General features: G+C 32.4%; 1 long non-coding RNA gene across 1 annotated transcript; it reads right to left on the bottom strand.

Moving 5' to 3' along the window:
- Nucleotides 1-778: 778 nt before the first annotated feature.
- LOC132753758 (uncharacterized) lies at nucleotides 779-3,001 on the bottom strand. Its single transcript, XR_009629010.1, has 4 exons — nucleotides 2,869-3,001; nucleotides 2,492-2,596; nucleotides 1,228-1,290; nucleotides 779-914 (listed from the first exon to the last, which is right to left on the bottom strand). It is a non-coding gene; the product is annotated as an uncharacterized LOC132753758 (long non-coding RNA).
- Between the last annotated feature and the right edge of the window lie 4,427 nt (nucleotides 3,002-7,428).

Below are 7,428 nucleotides of genomic sequence, written 5' to 3'. Positions count from 1 at the left end.
TCCCCGTCATGATTCAAACCCATAGCGGTAAGGGGCAAGTGCTTTGATGTCAACAACCTTAACCACTCGGCCATGGATGCCTCTTGAACTTTTTTAAAGGTATTCATATTTAATAGAAAGAGCACCGAAACACGAGGCTATCTGATTTGTACAAGGGGGCGTAGCCCCCCCCCCCCCCCGAGTATAAATCAGATTGCCGAGTGTTTTGGTGTTCTTTCTCTTTTGTATCATAGTCAAACATAAAAGCACGTTCCCTGTTGTCACAATATGAAACCCCCGCAAAAGTGAACCAATGAACTAACATCTGAATATGACATTACTGTCGCTTTCCCTTTCTCTGCCGTCACAATATATAAACCCCAGCAAAAATGAGCCAATCAATGGGCATGCTCTGGAGTGCGGGTAACAAATACCCGCACTCCAGTTAACACGCTGTGCTTGTATATACATACGATTTAACCCTGACACATTTTCAACAGAAAGGTCTCCAAACTATGATACAAGTTAGTTTTAGAGCAATGTTACCATGTATTTTCACCAAATATGCAACACAGTATCAACTTATGGTAATCCTTTATATGACCCAATTCATTTTGAAATCCAATTAAACATGCAGAACTTATAAACTGGACACAAACCACGAGAGAATGTTTCAATGGACTTTATTAGTGAAAATAAAATTCAGAAACATTTTTATAACAATAATAGAAATTAAGTCGATGCCTAAGCAGAGCATGAAAAACAAACAAAAAAAGATGAAAAACAAATAAAAAGACAAAAAAGAACAAGAAGACATACAAAAAAAGAACGAAAGAAAACAAAACAAAAACACACACAAAATACAACCAAAAAACAGCAAAACAACAACAAAACAAAGAAAAACACACACGCTGTTTCTTTCTTCTTCTTGATCTCTGAAATTAAGGAAAACAAACTGAGTGCGCATGTAGTAACAAAGGGCTTGCTCTTAAGAAACGATCAGGGTAACTTATATAACATAACATATAGTTTATATAACTTATATATTTAATGTTGTATTTTTCAAGAGTGCTCAGAGTGTCCGCTACTGAATAAGTTTAAATATATGTGTCCCTTGATCTTACTTTGTTTATAATATTTATATTTAAAATAATGTTGCAGAAAGTATAACGCAGTGTCTTTACTTAAACATTTCAAAATATTTCAACATTGGATTTAATAGAAATAATTAATATATCTGAATCTTACCTTACACGCTTACAGGTGGAAGACCGTCATCAATGATGTCATATCCGGTTATGCCAAATGCTTCTGTGAAACAATAGAATATTTTTTTCATTCCATGAGTTCACTGAATCAATAACTTTTGTAAATTGCACTTATAAGTGTTATAAAGAGCATAATTTTATATTAAAATCATAGCCAGAGAGAAGTTTTTCACTTGGTCGATTCGACGCCTGTATTTTGTTTCATAATAATTATATGAAAATTGCGAAGTTATCTTTAACGATTAAACTAACTATTAAGAGGATATTTTTTCGGTTGAGTGAAATATGGAATATATTTTCATGAAACATGATAAAATGCCACATATTTTCACGAGCCGGTACGGCGAGTGAAAATATGTGGCATTTTATCATGTTGAGTGAAAATATATACCATATTTCACGAAAAACGAAAAAATAACCTTTTTATTTAATTTCATTATCAAAGAAAATGGTAACGAATCCCCTTGCTTGCTACCAACTGCAATTGTACAGCGCGCAGTAATTTATGCGTAAGCACGCGCTGCTTGGCGCAACATTGTGACGTCATGTAAACAACTCTTTAAACGTCTGTACAGCGTCAATTACTGAATAAAAGATATTGGCGTTCGGATTAATTTTCTTAGTTAGACCATTTTCTATCATTCTAGACAGTTTTCAAAACAAAATTCAAGAAAAAGTTGTTTTGTATTTATCAGATTTTTCAAAGAAAACGGCGAAAGAAGTCCGTTAAAATAAATATGAGTTTTGACTCCGCCCACTTTCATATTTATTTTTCATATTTATTTTTAAAAAATATGAAATATATTTGACTGATATAGCACCATATTTCATGGGTAAAATTAAATAATGGATCGATATTTGGCACAAAATATTAAAGAAACTCTATTGACTGAGGACCAAATGTCGGAAACTTTAACTTTGAATTTCTAACAAAAGTCAACTTTGATACTTAAAACAATAAGACATGCAAAAGATTTTTAAGAAATATACCGAGACATAAATTAAAGATCGTATTTTTGTATTTTCTTAGCCCAATTTAAGTGCAATGCTTTTCAATTTTTTGGTCATTTTTCAAGAGGTAGAATAATTATTCTGGAAAAATGGAGCGTGCGAATGATGTGAATTTTTGCACTAAATTATTGGTCTACGCCTACATCAAAATGACATTTATCTGGAAAAAAATATTCCCAGCCATTCCATGTCAAAAAAAAACTCAGTGGAGTCCTTTTTAACAAAATTCTTACCTTTGAATTCCTTGATAGTTCTAGGAGCTCTAATAGCAGAGTGGTTAATGTCGGCATCCATCACAATATTTGACAGGCTCTCCGTAACAGCCATATCAGCAATTTCTGTCAAAAAAATAAGTATGTTATGTACACTCAAAAGTATCATACTCAGAATAGAAACAAAAATTACCTTTACAAAAGACAATAGTTCGTGATTAAAGCCGCCGTACCTGTGTCGTGGACTTAGTTATGGTAATTTTTGCGCAAAAATATAGCCACTGCATTGAGCTGGCTGTGCAGTCAAATTTAAAAATGTGATAACTAGGAACATTTTCCACGCTCTTCCTACTACGGGCTTTGTTAAAATTGACTTATGTATCAACCAAATGACTTACGGCTGATGATACTGGAGGACAATGATATGTTGTCGTCTGCTGGCCTCACTGTAACGATCTTTGTGTTACTAGGCAACTCCTGTCTCAAAGTGTCGGCTGCCTTGTCTATGATGTATGTCACGTATTCTGTAACTAAAACAATATTTTTGATTCAATTATATACGCTTATTTAATGTAATTCAGACATATTGTCAAATAATATATAAACTTAAAGGCACATTATGTCTCAGAAATGAATACATAATTTCTTTTTTTTTACAAAAAATAACGCCAAAACACATGATTATATAATATTGGATCTTAAGCAGGTTAGATGTTTAACAAAGACAGACAGTATTATGGGGGTGAAATAATGAAAACAAAGTGGAATTTAGATTTCCTAACAAAATACTAAATTGGTTGTAATATACTTATAGTCAAATTGCAAGATGCAATGAATGATTCAGCTATATGCCAAATTAGAACTTTTTATCAGTATGATTTTGAATGTGACGACAAAGTTTTAATTAAAGTACATGTACATACATTCTATTTCGATAATGAATGCAACATTAAAAAAATGTTTTGTGAGCTATATAGACTATATTGTCGCTTTTATAAGTTAAAATCGACTTTTTCAAAGCAGATACCAAATACATGCAATTTTTAAAGATTTTTTATTGGGGTGGGGGGAGGTTGATTTTTAGATATAAAGACAAGTAATGAAATTGTAAAAATAATTGTAACAAAAATTATTAATAAAATATATGACTGTTTTTACCAAGTCTGTCGTCTGCTATGGTCTTGTCGTCTGCTGTGGTCTCTGTCACTGTTGCATTTTCTGTATCAACAGCATCGTCTGGAAAACGAAGATTTAAAGATTTGTACACTATTAAAGTTATTCCGTTGCTTCTTTTTAATTCGTATATGAATATTATTACCTAAATCAAAGAAAGAATTGCGCAAATGATCCTTACACTAATCTTCGGTATTTATAATATCTAATATAGGTTTTTGAAGTTCCAGTATTAGGTTAAAATAAATTGTTTATTTTTGGACTTATTATTGCCATTTTTGTTCTTTTTAAACTGCCTTTCTTGTACACATGTAGGCTGATTCATACAGGACCAAGTGCTTCCATTTCTTGTCAAAAAAATATTACAGTTACTGCACTAAATTTGTGAAAGCATTGCAGTGGTAATTCGTTTAGAAAACATATATATACAAGCAAATAACTGTACCATTCTTTTGAGGAACGACTTTGTTTGACTTGCTGGCAATCTTTCCGACGACCATGTCGGCAGTACCTGTTTCATTTAACAGGGTTTCTGGGTCAAGAGTCTTGCCTCTTCTTGCATAGTATCTTTGGCGCAAGCGGTTTCGAAATCTTGCAAACTGTAAGAGACAAAATTCCTGCCAGTAAAATCATGTTGATATCTTAAATGGACTGGTATATCGTTCACTTTTGACCGACTGAATAACGAACAGTTAAGAGGATGTGCCGACTAATCTTGGCCTGCAATGATCGCATGGATAAATTTTGTAACCGCAAGCAGTTCAGTATCTGACAAGATGTATTTTCAAATTAAAGAAAAACTCATATTTCTGAAACAATTTTTTCTCTTAGAAATAAACATAATGCTTATATCACTGCTTATGTATGGATCTTTAAGAATCACTAAAATCTTAGTATACTTTTCAATTATTTTTACATCATTCATTATTTTTTTTATCTTTTTATCATTTCGTCATCATTATTTTAACATTATTATAGCCATATATTGTGCCTGATTTATTATAATTTTATGAAAATTTAAAAATGTATTTAAAAATAAAATATTGTGAAGGGAACAAAGCAAGTAATCCGCACATCGCAAACGCAACGGCATTTGCAACCCACGTAAATTATCTAAAAGAGGTGAAAATATGCAAACAAAATAGCCCTTACTGCGTAAGTCACACAGTAGAAATATGGTGATATATACTGTAAATCAGTTATTTATTGCACATAACTTGAATCTTGAGCCTTTTAACTTAAAAAAAAAATGAATCTTGCTATTTATTTTTTTCTCAAAATTAGTTTTCTTGAAATATTTCGGCTCATCTGGAGGCATACAAATTTAAATTTACCAAATTTACTAAATTATGCACAAAATTCTAATTTGATCATCATAATTGAATGTTTCAATTCTATAATTCTACTCACCCTTTCGTTGCAAGATTTCTTGAAACTTATTAGCCAAAAACAACAGCCTGGATTTTCACTAGCCATTAATCCATTTATTTACCATTTATTAACAGCTTGTGTAATTTTCCGGACGCAATATGACGTTGCTAATGAGAAACGCCAACTTCTTCTGTGACGTCACAACGCTGCGTGTTAATGTCAACCCTCACCGAATAGACGTTAGTAACGGGAGCCATTTAAACATTCGGAACACCTCGGGCGACTACGCTAAGTAAAGCTGAGTTGTAACGATTGTTTTGGGGTTGTTTTTTTTTATTATTATTTAAATGAGACCGATGACAAGTTACAGTTTTTTAATTGTTTTCATATTCGAAGTTTGACGAAAAGATGCGAAATGTAGCGAAACTTCGACGGATCAAGGCCAATTTCATATTTTAGGATCATGCAACAGAGCCTTTATTTTTTAATGATCTAATGGCATCAATACGTGATATTAAAATATAAAACATCGCTATTTTAGTAGTTTGCAATTAAATCAGATTATGAATTTCATTCAAATAAGAAGAAAAAAACGCAAAAATAAAGTTACTGTAACGTTTTAATGTTCTGCTGAATTACCTGATGTCTTGTCGAGAGAAAAAAACAATTATATCAAGCAGCCAGTCTAAACATGTTCACATATTTAATGCCTTAAAATGAATTGGTCCATAATGGTGGGTAATCATGTTGTTAGTTTCATACATGGCAACTAACCAGGAAATAATTATATATGAATGTTGTTTATAAGTGAGAGATGTATGGCCCGAGACTAAATAAAAATATATTGCAGATAATTAATTCTTCCAGTACAAAATATTATTATCAAACATATAATTGTTCATTCATTGCCTGCTAGCATAATCAAAATTGATGCTAAGCAGTATCATGCAGATACATACACATGTAGTCTAAATTACTTAGAACTATATCAAATTATTTTTTCAAAGCAATATTCTATTAGAGTATCCAAATGAAACATTTATATCCTTTTATTTATATTTAAAAGGACATTATGCCCATCCAAGGGTGTAAGTGAGTGAACAGGTGAATATCAAAATAAATTTTCATTTTACCATAATTCCTTTAAATTCAATAATTTACTTCCCATGAACAATATAAAGTCAATTCAGCTCAACTTGACTATGAAAATATGAGCATAATGTCACTTTAAATATGCACCCGTTGTAGACCAATTCTAACCTCAGAAAACTTGAATTTTTAGCTTGAAAAATACAATTGGTCCTAAACCGTTACACTGTGTTTTGTTTACTGGTCGAATATGCTATATTTTATAACACTGATAATTAAGAAAACATAAATATAACTGTGCTCCGTTTTAGAACTAAGTACGAGACAATGGGCCTTTTTTCACAAATACCTAAACTATCATTGGTATGGATCCTTCCGACGTGATTATATATTTACTAGTTCCGTTACACCCTACCTTGAGAAAAGCCGAGGTGATGTGGGGGATGAGGTGTTGGGGGACGGGGTGGGGTATGAGTTTACTCACCATTATCTCTCATGAACAGAATCGATTAAACAGTCTGCGATTTTTTTCTAGAATCTTATACTCGCAACATTAGGTGTAACATGTTGAGTAACAACTGCATGTAAACAATTGCCCCCGTACTTCACCAACATGTTGTTACATAACTTTTTCTGATCCTTCGGAATTATTATAGTACTCTTTGTGTAGAAGATTGCATACCGCTCAGGGCGATAAAAAGGGGGTCGGGGAATGAAAGATGTTGCTCATACCATTATAATCATCTCTCATATTATACAGACTTTGTAGAACCGACTCTGAGATTTTCAACTGTTTTTCAGCTGTGATTTTCAGCTGTTTTTTTCAGCTGTGATTTTGTTTTCACTGTCACCTTTCCTGATTTTTCATTAAATGGTATTTATATAATATTTTAATAATGTCAAAATCATCTGTAGAATACGAATTCAGCAACACGATTCGCCCGTGTTATAAGGCAGTCTTCGTTAGAGAGACAGTAACGTTATCCTATAACTATGCAAAATTATTGATGCCTGATATAGAGTTAACAATTTTAAAATATCACTGTAACTCTTTCTTCCACTATATTATGAACAAATCTGTATCACCACTATATTATGAACAAATCTGTATCACTTTCGGCACAAAAGGGAGGACAGGCATACGGGGGCCGCCATTTCATCGTGTGACTAAAAGTAGTTCCAATTTTTAACCTTTTTATGTCAGAAGTCTATTGCAAAGCACAAATGCCGATAGGACAAGATTGCAGATTTTCAGTGAATTATATCGTCATAAACCAGTCATCTCCTATGTCTGCTGAAAACGACACAATAACAAGTTTAACAGC

Source organism: Ruditapes philippinarum, unplaced genomic scaffold, assembly GCF_026571515.1.
Source record: "Ruditapes philippinarum isolate M1 unplaced genomic scaffold, ASM2657151v2 ctg208_1_1_1_1, whole genome shotgun sequence".
Taxonomy (NCBI): Eukaryota; Metazoa; Mollusca; class Bivalvia; order Venerida; family Veneridae; genus Ruditapes; species Ruditapes philippinarum.
This window is presented reverse-complemented; position numbering and strand designations above follow the sequence as displayed.